Raw genomic sequence first — 14,799 nt, forward strand, 5'->3', positions numbered from 1 at the left:
GAAATAGATGGGGAAACAGAGGAAACAGTGTCAGACTTTATTTTTCTGGGCTCCAAAATCACCACAGATGGTGACTGTAGCCGTAAAATTAAAAGACGCTTACTCCTTGGAAGGAAAGTTATGACCAACCTAGATAGCATATTCAAAAGCAGACACATTACTTTGCCAACAAAGGTTCGTCTAGTCAAGGCTATGGTTTTTCCTGTGGTCATGTATGGATGTGAGAGTTGGGCTATGAAGAAAACTGAGCGCCGAAGAATTGATGCTTTTGAACTGTGGTGTTGGAGAAGATTCTTGAGAGTCCCTTGGACTGCAAGGAGCTCCAGCCAGTCCATTCTGAAGGAGATCAGCCCTGGGTGTTCTTTGGAAGGAATGATGCTAAAGCTGAAACTCCAGTACTTTGGCCACCTCATGTGAAGAGTTGACTCATTGGAAAAGACTCTGATGCTGGGAGGGATTGGGGGCAAGAGAAGAAGGGGACGACAGAGGATGAGATGGCTGGATGGCATCACTGACTGCATGGACGTGAGTCTGGGTAAACTCCGGGAGTTGGTGATGGACAGGGAGGCCTGGCGTGCTGCAATTCATGGGGTCGCAAAGAGTCGGACACGACTGAGCGACTGAACTGAACTGAACTGAAGTGAGTGGCCTAGTGGCTTTCCCTACTTTCTTCAACTTAAGTCTGAATTTTGTAATAAGGGGCTCATGATCTGAGCCACAGTCAGCCCTTGGTCTTGTTTTCTCTGACTGTGTAGAGCTTCTCCATCTTCAGCTGCAAGAACATAATCAATCTGATTTGGGTTTTGACCACCTGGTAATGTCTGTGAGTAGAGTAGTCTCTTGCCTTGTCGGAAGAACATATTTGCTATGACCGGTGTGTTTGCTTGACGAAACTCTGTTAGCCTTCGCCCTGCTTCATTCTGTGCTCAATGCCACACTCGCCTGTTACTCTGAGTCAGCCTTAATCCATTTTGATAAAGGCCCGGGTTTCCTTAAAACATAAAGGAAAGACCGTCTGCTGAGAGTGATTTCAGAGGATGCCCTGTGTTTGCAGGAACTTGGTTTCTTGGGTTTGGCTCTGTTTTCTGCTGCTGTGAGGTGCGGCGGTGGTGGACATGCCGTCCCCTCTAGCCCGGTTCCTCCTTGTGTCTGCACGCAGCCTGGCTGCGAGCCGCAGGAGTCTCCACGGCCGAAAGCCCACAGCCTGAAGGCAGGAAACCTGCCTACTCGTCCCCTGCCTGAGGCGCCCGGGGGCAGGGCCAGCATCCCTGCTCCAGGGTGGCGTCCCTTGTCCCCGGTGGCCCAAACGTGGCCCGCTGGGGGTGTTAGAGAAGCCACCCCTTCAGCACGGCGGGCAGAGGGTCCATTCTAGCAGTCTGGGCAGCGCCCCTCATGCTGCGGGCAGAGCGGGGTCCTCAGTTTCCCACGGAGACCCTCCTGAGCACAACCTTGGTTGCGGGGCCAGCCAGAGTCCCGTCTGCATGGCTCGATGGTCTGTGAGTTAAAGTGTCTGCGCTCCACCGCCAAGGAGCGCCTGTGTGTGGCCTCTCGGTCCTCCATGAGAGCTTGGCAGACACCACCATGGCCGGTCCATGAGTCAGCTTTGTAGGCACCACACAGGCCGAGCTGGGCTGTTGTGAGGTGGGGGTCCCATGCTGCAGTGGGAGGCAGCCTGCACCCCCTCCCTGCCCACCAACCTTCTGCTCCCTCCTCAGAATGCTGAGGGCTCACCTGGGGGCCGAGGAGCTGGCGGAGACGGAGCCTGGCTGCCCAGAAGACGGCGGGGCCGGGCCCCAGCCTGAGACAGTGGCCGGGCGCTCCCCAGAGGATGGTGGGGCTGAGGCCATGCTGGTGAGTGGGGCACAGGCCTGGGGGTGCAGGCCTGGGGGTGCAGGGCTGGAGACAGCAGGCTTAGGGGCAGTGCAGCCCTGGGGGTGAAGGTCCAGGGGGTGCAGGCCTGGGGGTGCAGGCCTGGGTTTCTCAGCTCCTGGTGTTGACCCACTCTTGCCAGTCGTTGCCCGACTGTGTCCTGGGCACCCAGCTCTGGAATGCCCCTGCTCCCTGCCCTCCCTTCGTGACCCGCAGGTTCTGTGTGGGGAAAGTAACTGGGGTCTGGAGGACAGGGAACCACGCCCAGGCTTCTGGGGCCTTGTCAGCCCACCCCTCTGCCCAGAAGCTCTGCGGCATCAGCCTTCACGAACTTGGTGTTTTTAGAATAATTCCTACAGGTGAGGAGAAGAAGAATATGAATTTAATTCACTATGGAAATGCAATGACTTTCCCACTGTTTCTAGAAGAAAATGAGAGAATAATATAATTACTAATTTTCTCTCAAATTGTGTTATTTTTCCTTTTAATAGTTAATTTGCAAATGTGATGTTAATTACTTTTTGGAGGTAATCTCTATAAAAGGAAAATATCTTCCTCAAGTTCTAGAGTTTTTTAAACTTATTTTTCCCTACTCTAAGTCTCTCTCATAAACTGTTTCTAACGTAGACAAATTAATACCTTCTTTTCTGAAAACAGCTTTTATTCTGATATACAAACAACATTTCCTTTGTTGTACCCAACAGCTTATATTTCTTTCGTAAAAAGATGATTTCCACCCACTTTTTATTTTTATTTTATTTTTATTTTTTTTCAATTAGCAATAATCGCGCCTCAGATAAACCTCATTGGCTACGATACTGCCACTGCGCAAAGCTGAAATCCACCCACTTTTTAAAAAGTACATTTACTTCTTTCCTTGTCTGTTCTTATTTTTGGCTGTGCTGGGTCTTCCTTGCTGTGCACGGGCTTTCTCCAGCTGTGACGAGCAGGGTCTCCTCTCTGGTTGCGGTCCACGGGCTTCTCACGGTGATGGCTTCCCTTGCCGCAGAGCACAGGCCCCAGGGTGCTCAGCCTTCGGTGCCTGTGGCGCGTGGGCTCAGCAGTTGTGACTCACGGGCTCAGTAGTTGTGCTGCGCGTGCTTAGCTGCCCTCTGGCATGTAGGGTCTTCCTGGACCAGGGATTGATCCAGCAGCCGCTGCACTGCGAGGTGGATTCGTAACCACCAGCCTGCCAGGGAAGCCCCTTATATTTCTAATTTTGAAGCCTATTTTGTACTTTAACATGGAAAGCTGGACGTAACTGAGTGAAGAAGTGCAAAGCAACAGCTGACATCTACTCCCCGTTTTTCATTCTCCGCACTGAGTGTTCTATGCATAGCTTTCCCCTCTCATAGAAATGGCCTGAGGTCGCTTTGTATCATCATTTTAGAGGAGCAGAAGCTGAGGCCCAGAGAGGTTAAGTGCCTTACCTGAGGTCACACAGAAAGGAAGGGGGGCAGCCGAGGTCACAGTCTGGGTCTGAATCCCTTCAACGCTCACGTTCTTCAGTCCAGGCTGTCCTGATCCTTTAGGATAAGCTGAGGGGGAAGAAGCCGAGCCCTCTCAGCCTCCTTCTGCCCCAGTGGTGTTTAGCAGGAAGGGTCAGCCTCCTGAGCTGCTTGTGTCACGTGGACGTGACTCGGTGGAGACGCACGGAGGTCTCCTGGCTGCGTCCGGCCCAGCGGCCACAAGCTCCTGACAGCGGTCCTTGTTCTCTCCTGTTGCAGCGGCTGCAGCAGGAGGTCTCAGGGCTCCGAGAGGAGTTCAGGAAGCAGGAGGCCCGCTGGGCGGCCACCCACCGTGAGCTCCGGGCCCAGATGGATGCGTTGGTGAAGCAGAACCTCGAGCTGCGGGCTGGGCTAAGGGCCTCGGAGCGGCGGTGCCTGGAGGCCAAGCGGAGCGCGGCGGGCTCGGTGCACGTGAGAAGATGCTCAGAGGCTCGGGTACCGGGGCCTCTGTTTGCCAGCCCAGAGCACCACCCGCAGAGCCGCGTGCTTGGCGCTGGGTGACCGTGGCACTTCCCGTGCAGGAGGAGGGAGGGCTTGCCTCCTCTGGTCAGCTCCACACACCACGAGCAACCAGTTACAGTCGGGAGTGGCCAGGGCGTTCATGGGGGCCCCGTGCGTCTGTCTGCAAAGACATCTGCTAACACCAAGCAAAAGCACGTTGGGTGCTGCCCGGGTTTACGGGCGGCGATCTGTGCTTGCTTTCTGCCCCCATTGACCCCTGTCACGACCCCTGAGGTGGGTCCGTCTAACCCCAGCGTTAGTCACGTGGCTGGGAGCCAGAGTCCAGACTCGGACCAGCTCGCTGACCCCAGAAGCAGCCTACGGGCCCCAGGGCTCTGTCCAGCACTGGGACCACTCAATGGAGAGTTGGGAAAGAGCTCACCCAGCTTCCCTGCACACAGCGCCTGGCTTCCAAGTGTGGGTGGCCGGGCCGAGCGCAGGCTGCGGAGTTGGTGGGGTGGCCGGGGCTCTGTCGCTGTGTTGGCATGTTCCCCCATTTGCATCTAAAGAACTGGGCCATTCGAGCTGCGTGTGCAGGAGTCAGCAGGAAACCACGCAAACACCCTCGAAATGTAACTGGGGGTTTCCTCTAGCGGATCAAGGGAAGCGCTAACACTTCTTGTCTGCACTCACTGTGTGAGCTTCTGAGTCTGTAGTTCAAGGACTTGAAACTGAAAAATGAAAGCCACTCAGTCGTGTCCGACTCTGCGTGACCCCATGGACTATACAGTCCATGGGATTCTCCAGGCCAGAACACTGGAGTGGGCAGCCTTTCCCTTCTCCAGGGGATCTTCCCAACCCAGGAATCAAACCCAGGTCTCCCACATTGCAGGTGGATTCTTTACCAGCTGAGCCCCCAGGGAAGCCCAAGGACTTAGGGTATCTCTGATATGAAGGATGGGCCTCCCTCTCTCATCTCTCTCTCTCATTTTGAGCTCTTGTGCTTGGCGGGCTTCCAAACATCCCTTAGGTCTGTTCACAGTCCCCATCACAGGGTCATGGGGTTACTTAGAGGGTTCGGGCCTGCCCTCCAAAGCAGGCCTGACCTGACCTGAAGGGAACAGACACACATGTGAATTGCACACCTTAGGTGCACACAGGTGTATCTGTGTGCAGACACAACTTCAGGGACAGAAGATCACAAGGTCAGTGACCACTCACGAGCACACTGGACCAGCCTCCGCCCACCCCCCTGCACCCCCGCCCCTCCCCGCCCAGCCCGCCTCTGAGCTGAGTGGTGAGTAACTCAGAATGCCTCCTCCCACCTGCGGGATCGGGCCGCTTGCTTCAGAGCTGGGAGGCTACGGGTCTCCCAATTCAGATCTTAGATAAACTGAGTGATGCTATCAACGGGGGCGTGTTTTCTTCCTTCTTGAATCCTTTCTCAGCTGAAGACACACAGCGCAAGGAAACAAATTAGGTGTTGGTTTCGTTGCCTTGGGGATCTCGGGGTATTTTCAGTGAGCCATGACACACAGCACCACAAGGCACACAGAGGCACCTTGTTTCGGGCGCGGCGTGTGTTCCTGGAGAGCCTGCAACACACCGAGGGGAGGACCCCACCCCGGGCCCCCAACCTGGCGTCCCTGTTTTTCCCAGGACACTGTAGTTACTGTTGAATGGATTAAATGTGCATTTCTCTCTGTTACTGTACCTCAGGAGATGTGACCACGCTTCCTGAATTTTCTGTGTGATAAACTGTCTTAGGTGTCAGAGTCTACTTTTGGGAAAATGTCCCCTCTGCCAGCTGATACAGGGATAACGCCAAAACACGCTGGCCAAAGTCACAGCACAGCGCTCCTAGGACTGCCGTCAGGAAAGGTGACTTCCACCAGCTGACTCCCGGGTTTGTCGTCTGTGAAAGGAAGCGGAGGCTGGGGACCCAGGCCCACGTGTCCCCACAGCGTCCCAGGGGGACCCTGCCTCCCTGCAGGAAATCCCTTGCTGCAGGCTGCAGACTCCCTGGGGCCCTGAGGGCAGAGGGCCTGGCATGGAGCTGGGCACGGGCAGGAGGGCCGTACACCTGGGTCCTTGCTTTATTTCCACTAATCCAGCCTCGGGCTGGGGCCCGGGTAGCCACAGCCGCGGCGCTGTCTCCACTAATCCAGCCTCAGGCCGGGGCCCGGGTAGCCACAGCCGCGGCGCTGTCTGGCTCGTCCTTGTGTGTACCTGCAGCCATCGCGTCTCCTCGCGGCTCGTGCCCTGGACTCTCTCCATGCGCAGTCCACGCTGCTGTCTGGGGGCCTCCTGCGGGGTGTTATTTGATCCCAGCGGCATTTTCCTGGCTAAGGGCAGCCCCTCTTTAGGCAGTCTTACTAGCAGCATATTTGCTACTTCAGCTCTGAGGCATCTTCATCCCTGGAGGCCAGCGTCTGGTAATGGGTGACTTGGGCTGAAAAGCCCCCGGACTCCCGGGGATGACCACGTGTCCTGCCCTCCTGCCCTAATACCTCTACTGAGCAGAAAATATTTTATTCCTTGAAGGAGGGTCTGGGATCTCCTAATCCAGGTGTTTATTAAAAGTAGGAAAGCTATCTTTTTTGGGTTGTTGGGGTGGGGAGTGTCCGAAGCTCCAGCGCTGTGTGGAGTCGCTGGTTTGCTTTGGGACGAAGCTTTCTCTTATGTTCTGTATTGAACTGAATTAATTAGGAGCGTGCAACATAATTCCTTAATCAATGCACATGCAAGTGAAGAATTGGTGTGCTCAGACCCGAAGGTTATCAATTTTTGAATAATGCAAAGGGTAGAAAAAATGTCTGTTGTATGTTTTAAAATTCAGTTTTGAGCAATTTGTTTTGCCATGATAGCGAACCTCTTTCAGACAATCCATGCTAACTTTCCTCAATTCCATGTGAACATGGGCTGTCGCGTGGGAGATGAGATACACCAAGAATTCTGCTTTGCAGCACGTGAACACAGGGCTATAACAAAGTAGCTTCTGTGATGGAAGATGAGGTATTTGCTGATATTTTTGGATAATGATTGTCATTGATGCAAAAGTACTCCCATGTTTGTTTTCAGCCAATAAGCAGAGAGACAGAGAAAACTGACTCAGGGAAACCGATACCATGTGAAGATGGAGATAAAGCTCTTTCCAGAAGTCTTCAAGACAAACATGCAAAGCCTCCTGGGAGGGAACAAGCCTCTGAAGAAAAGCCAGCCCCGTCTGAGGATGGAAAGGTAACACTGGGGAGCAGTGCTAATTTGTACACTGAAAGTCTAGATTTAGATGAAATTCCACTATGTCTAAAAAGGATACTCCATTTATCATTCTAAATAGTTTAAATTTTGCTGGGGACCAGCCCCAGCTGATCCAGGGTATTCGAAGGAGAGATGGCCTAGGCGACTATTTATATGCTAATTAGAGATATAAAGAATAATAGAATGAGGGTAGCTCAGTAGGAAAATTCAGTGGAGAAAAGAGGCTGAGTAGCTTGGTTTATGCGGGAGACCAATAAAACTTCAAGACAAGAAGTTTGCACCACGTACGTAGGCCGCAGGCGCCCTCTCGAATAGCGGAAGGTGCCTCACCCTAGACACCTTCTCGAGCGGGTCTTAGAAGCCCAGGCATAATTAGTAAGCGTGGTGGGTTCCGCGCTCCAGATGGAGACTCAGCTGGAAGTTAAAGGGAAGAATGACATGGGGAGACCAAGCGTTGGTGAACAAGGCCTGTAGCTTTATTTTCAACAGGGGCTTTTATACCCTAAGTTACACATAGAGGATAATAGGGGATGCAAAGTCAGCAGTCTTTGATCCTTATCAAAAACCAGGGTTTCTTTCCTGCAAATTTATCATATACAAATGGTTTAGGTGATTTACATCATCTTCTGGCCAGAAGGCCTACTAACATTTTATGACTCTTGACAAGGACTTATCAACAAAGACTTATTTTCTCTAAGAGTAATTATTTTAAGGTTTGGCGCCATCTTCCAAAGATAAAATTGCATTCCTGTAGGGTGGATGTGTAATGGGTTTACAACAAAGGAAAGAATTTATTACCTTAAGGGTCTAAAGTTACTAACACCAAGGCCACTACTTATTTTTTCTACATACCAACTATATTAATTAATACACATTCAAGGATACAATTCAGGGGATGTGAAAACTTGGCAACAAGCATTGACTCATCAATGAAATCCTTTACTAGTCTTATTCTGACAGTTTCTAACTCTCTGAGAGGCTCTAAGCTATTTGAATATCTTAAGCTTCCCGTGCCTCTCGAGGCTGGGAGACTGTAAACAATCGTATGCATAGCTGCAGGAGTCCGGGTAAACTTGTCAGGCGAGTTAGAGAGCCATCTGAGGGGTTTGGATTTAAACACTCCTAATTGCCCTGGAACTTTATTAATTGGAGCTGTAAGTTAACTCTTTGACAGAGAGAACGAGATGGTGGTAGGGGACAGCCCCCAGTAAAGTCAGAGGTGAGAGCACAAAGCAATAAAGTAGGCAGACTCTGGTTTTTTGGGGGAAGATACTCGAGAATATCCGGGGAGACTCCCGAGGCTCGATCCCGCCTTTGCGTATGCCGAGCCTCCTTCCTCATGACCTTTGTCACGAGCGGAATGTCTCTCGCCGGCTCCCGGCAAAATTTATTAAGAATAATTATATTTTCATATATTAATGAATATTATTTGACTTTAATGCTAAAAAAGTAAATGAATGGAGTTGATTATCGTTTTCTCTGTTGTGCTCTGTATATTCCTGCACCTAAAAACAGCCCCTTGAATAACTGACTCGATGGACGTGAGTTTGAGTAAACTCTGGGCTTTGGTGATGGACAGGGAGCCCTAGCGTGCTGCAGTCCTTGGGGTCGCAGAGGCAGACACGACTGAGCGACTGAACTGAACTGAACTTCCTGTATAGCAGACCTTGAGAAACATTACCAATCAACTATTCCCCGATAGAATGCATTTTAAAAGAATAGCCCCTAGAAATAGAACCATCACGTGACTCAGCACTCCCACTCCTGGGCGCACATGCACAGAAAGTCGTAATTTGAAAGGATACACGCACCCCAGTGTTCATAGCAGCACTGTTTACAACAGCCGGGACACGGAAGCCAACTAAGTCTCTGTCAACCGAGGAAGGATAAAGATGTGGCACAGATACACAACGGAGTGTTGCTCAGCCGTGGAACAAGTGAAGTAAGGCCACCTGCAGCAACATGGCTATAACCAGAGAGTATCATACTAAGTAAAATCAGATGCAGGAAGACAAATACACATGATATCACTTATACGTAGAATCTAAAATATGATATAAACACTCAAAATAGAAACAGACCCACAGACATAGAAAACAAACCTACGCTTACCAAAGAGGAAACGGGCGCAGAGGGATAAAGTAGGAGTAACATGTACACACTGCTGCGGTGAAACGGTAACGCAAGGACCTGCTGTATAGCCTAGGGGACTCTGCCCAATGTTTTCTAATAACCTATAAGTGAAAAGAGGCTGGAGAAGAATATACATGTTTAACTACATCACTTTGCTGTGCACCTGAAATTAACACAACACTGCACACCAACTCTACTTCAGTAACAACAGCAGCAACAATAAAAATATGACCAAAAAAAAAAAGGTCCTTGCAGCGCTGGGCTCAGGGCTGCTGGCGGAGACCTCGGACGGTTTGAAAACACTGACAGCAGAGGAGGTTTTCTGTGACGTTGTTTCTGGCCCTGAGGTGCGTGGCTGAGCGGGCCTGCGGGCTCTGTGCCCGTCCTTGCCCCTAGGTGCTCCAACAATCACCTCAAAATCTGCAGAAATGGAGCGGCAGGAGGTCCCCAGCGCCAGCTGCTCTTGCGGTCGCCCCCCAGGACCACCGAGCCAAGGATGACCCAGGTGAGCCTCCTCGAGCAGGCTTTTCCTCCTGTTTGCTGTTTGCTCCCAGACGTTGGCTTTTGTTATCCTGTGAGTGTTTTATTATCCTGAAGATCCCGGGGCGAGCGCCTGTGGTTCTCAGCAGGTCGTCCACCGTGCTCTGACCCTCTTTCTCCAGTTCCCTCGGGTCTCCTTCTGCCAGTCTGCCCCGCACATCCCCCCTCTCCCCGCACACCCAGAGCTGGTCCTAGGGGCAGGCGGTCCACCACCCAGATGGGACCGTCCCCTCCGGGGTCCCAGCAGCAGGACCAGAGAGCCCCGAGCTCTGGACATGTCGGGGAAGGAGCCCTTCCCAAGTCCCTTCAGACCCACGTGCGGACCTGCCGCCCTGAACCCTGCTTCTGCTCCAGCCGGGGCAGTGTGGCTTGGCGTCTTTGTGCCGAGCATGAGCTGCGGGTGCCTGAGGTCCCTGTGAACTCAGCAGGGCGATCAGGATCGCGTGGTTTCCAGAGACCTGGCCCTTGCCCTTAGCTGCCCGTCCCCCGCGCCAGTGCTCCTGGCAGGACGCCCGGCCTTGCCATCTCAGAGCCCTCCCTCCGCCCGGGTGGACGCGGACCTGTTTGCCTGCCTGGTGGGCCCCCGCCCCTCCCCCCCACCGGTCCTCTGGGTCCGTCCCGGGGTCTCCCCACAGCCCAGGCTGGATCTTCATCCCCTCGAGGGTCAACGCTGGCGGCCCCTCACCCCCTTGGGGAACCCTGCTCCCCCAAACTCAGTTTACTGCTGGAGCTTCCTGCTCCTGATGTACTGAGTGGGACGGCCCCCGCCCCATCCCAGCCTCAGCCTCCAGCCCTGTCTCCCCTGATGGGCGGTGCCTCCTTAGAGACACGCTCCCCGACTCCGGGGACTGAGGTGGTGCTCACCCCCAGGACCCGTCTGCCCAGCAGACCTGCCACCGTGGGGTCGGGCTTTTCTCTCCTCCCACCCGTCTGCCTGCTGGCTCATCCGCAGCTCGAAGGCAGAGAACAGGCCTTTGGATCCATCACTCGACCCGCCTTAATACGTGACAAGGGGTGGATATGTTCTTTAAATGGGCTTCTCCAGCGGTGCTAGTGGTAAAGAACCCGCCTGCCAGTGCAGGAGACGTAAGAGACCCGGGTTCGATCCCTGGGTCAAGAAGATCCCCTGGAGGAGGAAATGATAACCCACTCCAGTATTCTTGCCTGGAGGACCCCACGGCCAGAGGAGTCTGGTGGGCAGCAGTCCATAGGGTCACAGAGTCGGACATGACTGAAGCGACTTGGCAAGAATATTCTTTAAACGGTTCATGTTTCCTGCGTGATCAGTTGACCCTGTGTCTGTGTAACTGGCCCTCTGTTTTCATACTGATCTCATGAAGGAAAGAGAACATGTTCACATCAGTTTATGTGGGACTTGGAAACTAGAGAATGTGGTTTCGAGACGTGTGTGCACTGTTCTCTCAGCCTCGCATGCTTGCTCTGCAGACACACGCTCCTCGCCCTCCAGGAGCGATGCAAGCAGGCTCCCCACCCGGGTCCCGATGGATGAGCCCACGTGTTCCTCCCCAAGCGTCTCTGAGGAGCCACAGGTGGGTGCGTTGAGGGGGTGCAGCCCCCAGCACTGAGAGGGACGCCCCCTGTGTCTTCATGGGGAGAACAGAAAACCACGGTGATTCCAAATACCGCCCCCCTACCTGCTGAGGGGCTGCAGCCGTGCCTCTATGTTGAAACATTTTTCCTAGCTTTCGCTTGGGTGCATTTAGCACGTTGTCAAAATAAGAGAGATAATTTTCCATCACTTGGGTTCTCAAATTGGTTTTATATTATAATAGTTTTACTTATAATTTTTAACCAAAACCATTAATAGTAAAAATCAAAGGCAAATATAGCATAATTACCTCCAACTGCTAGCTAGCAATCTGTTTATTATATACTGTATTTAAAACAAGAATCAGTAGTATTATTCAGTTCAGTAGTTCAGTCGTGTCCAACTCTTTGTGACCCCATGGACTGCAGCATGCCAAACCTCCCTGTCCATCACCAACTCCTGGAGTTTACTCACACTCATGTCCATTGAGTCAGTGATGCCATCCAACCATCTCATCCTCTGTCCCCTTCTCCTCCCACCTTCAATCTTTCCCAGATCAGGGTCTTTTCCAGTGAGTCAGTTCTTCACATCAGGTGGCCAAAGTATTGGAGTTTTAGCTTCAGCATCAGTCCTTCCAATTAATATTCAGGATTGATTTTCTTTAGGATGGACTGGTTGGATCTCCTTGCAGTCCAAGGGACTCTCAAGAGTCCTCTCCAGCACCACAGTTCAAAAGCATCAATTATTTGGCACTCAGCTTTCTCTATAGTCCAACTCTCACATCCATACATGACTACTGGAAAAGCCATAGCTTTGACTAGATGGACTTTTGTTGGTAAAGTAATATCTCTGCTTTTTAACATGCTGTCTAGGTTGGTCATAACTTTTCTTCCAAGGATTAGGCGCCTTTTAATTTCATGGCTGCAGTCACCATCTGCAGTGATTTTGGAGCCCCCAAAAATAAAGTCAGCCACTCTTTCCCCCCTATTTGCCATGAAGTGATGAGACTGGATGCCATGATCTTAGTTTTCTGAATGTTGAGTTTTAAGCCAGCTTTTTCACTCTCCTCTTTCACTTTCATCAAGAGGCTCTTTAGTTCCTCTTCACTTTCTGCCATAAGTGTGGTATCATCTGCATATCTGAGGTTATTGAGATTTCTCCGGGCAATCTTGATTCCAGCTTGTGCTTCATCCAGCCAGGCATTTCGCATGATGTACTCTGCATATAAGTTAAATAAGCAGGGTGACAATATACAGCTTTGACGTACTCCTTTCCCAATTTGGAACCAGTCTGTTGTTCCATGTCCAGTTCTAACTGTTGCTTCTTGACTTGCATACAGATTTCTCAGAAGGCAGGTCAGGTGGTCTGGTAATCACATCTTTTTAAGAATTTATAATTTTCTTCATGGAAGGAAATTTGGGCTTGAACGTATTTATGGTGTAAAAGTTGTTTAGTCTCTATGTCATGTCTGACTCTTTGTGACCCTCTGGACTATAGCCCCCGAGGCTCCTCTCCATGGAATTCTCCAGGCAAGAATACTGGAGTATGTTGCCATTTCCTCCTCCAGGGGATCTTCCCGATCCAGGGATCGAATCCACGCCTCCTGCATTGCAGGCAGATTCTTTACCGTCTGAGCCACCTGGGGAGCCCAGGTGCAGCAACATGGTGTAGAAGTAGGGAGCTGTGAGGGATAACTTCCCTTCCCTTCTCCCAAGAACAGCCCACATTCTGTTCTGCCCTTTCTGACGTCATAAGTAAGGTGCTTTTACTTGACTTTGGGCCCTCCCTCATGGGCTCACCGCAACGCCTCAGAAAGATCCCCGCAGCTCTGCGTGGGGCGACGTCTCCATCGGAGGTTTGCCATTACCTGCTGTGCTGTCCCTCGGCCACCCTGGCCCAGAACAGGGGCGCTGGGGGCGTGTGCCTTCATGGAAGCCCAGAACATGGCCCTGGATGGGCCACGGAGCTGGGCCAGTGAGGTGCGGTGGCAGGCGTCCCAACCACGGTCTCCTCAGACAATGTGACGCTCTCTCCACAGGACCTTCCTGTAGAACCAGAGTTGCCCCCAAATGTGTCCCAGCATGAGGACACCAAGATGAAACAGGAGGAGGAGGGGGAGATCCAGCACCCCAAGGACAAGGTACGTGGTGGTGCCGTCCATCTTCCAGGCCCAGCTCCTGTGCTGACAGTCTACTTCCAGTAAACAAAGCCACACACTTCCCAGAGCAAAACAGATTTAAACATGATTTGTCTCGTATTGCCTGGAGTGTCTCCTTGCTCCACATTTCAACCCTTGAGAAGAGTCTCAGTTCCTGAAGGTCACGTCCATGTAGAGGGCAGGGGTGGGTGTTGTTGGGGGGCAGGGCTCTCAGGAAGCAGGTGGAACAGTAAGGCCACAGCTGCAGCCCCAGACGTCCCGTGAGAACCATAATATCTCATAAATACTCACTGACGCCCAAATGATTGCCCAGATCCGAATTCAGCTGACAGTGTTTCGGCCTGTGGCAAGCTCAGAACCTTCCCCGTTCTTGCTTGTTGAATTACCTCTGGCCTAGATGAAGATGAACCTATGCTCTTTAGGATCAGGAAGATCCCTGGAGAAGGGGATGGCTACCCACTCCAGTATTCTTGCCTGGGAAACCCCATGGACAGAGGAGACTGGCCAGCTGCAGTCCATGGGGCTGCAAAGAGTTGGACACGACTGAGCGACTAACACACACACACACGCACAGACATACATTCTTATAAACAGGTAAAACCTTTGCAAGAGTGAACAGGAGGGAATGATACTTGCCATAACAGCTTGAGTTCATTTAAACGTTATTATTTTTTTCTTTTTTTGTTTAATGTAGGAAAAATTTTAAAGAGTAATTGCTCTATTTACATGGCCTAGGATTTCCAAATTTACCAAACTCAATGACTACGAATTAGCTAGTGAGTGTGTGTGTGTGTGTGTGTGTGTGCGTGCACATGTGCGCGCACTCAGTTGATCAGTCGTGTCTGATTCTTTGCAACCCTACGGACTTTAGCCTTCCAAGCTCCTCTGTCCATGGAATTCTCCAGGCAAGAATACTGGAGTGGATTGCCATGCCCTCCCCCTGGGGATTTTATCTAGACTGATACTTAATAATTTGATAATCGAGGCACATTTACATAACATGGCCTAAAGGAAAACAGATATTTGTAAGGAAAATCATATCATTTTTTATTCATAACCAAATTCAGGCTGATTTGGCGCTGATCAGTTTAGTGAGACTTATTCACAGAAATGTCACAGTTGGTGTCTATGATGGCAGTAGGCTTATAACAATTCTGAACAGAAGGAAAGATCATGAAACCACAGTAGTGAGACTTTAAGTAATTTTCCATCTCAGAACCCTTGTGTTTCCATCAAGGGGGAACAGGCACTCAGCAACAGTTGTAAAATGGATACTTTCTCAAAAGGCACCAAGAAGGATGTATGTGCTGACAAGACCATCACACCACGACGTTCTAACT

At 51.4% G+C, this 14,799-nt stretch overlaps 1 pseudogene; it reads right to left on the minus strand.

Annotated features, from left to right (window-relative positions):
- Nucleotides 1-2,621: 2,621 nt before the first annotated feature.
- On the minus strand, nt 2,622-2,705 carry LOC113898920 (annotated as a pseudogene).
- Nucleotides 2,706-14,799: the final 12,094 nt, after the last annotated feature.

The sequence above is a fragment of the Bos indicus x Bos taurus genome, chromosome 9, assembly GCF_003369695.1.
Source record: "Bos indicus x Bos taurus breed Angus x Brahman F1 hybrid chromosome 9, Bos_hybrid_MaternalHap_v2.0, whole genome shotgun sequence".
NCBI classification, from domain to species: domain Eukaryota; kingdom Metazoa; phylum Chordata; class Mammalia; order Artiodactyla; family Bovidae; genus Bos; species Bos indicus x Bos taurus.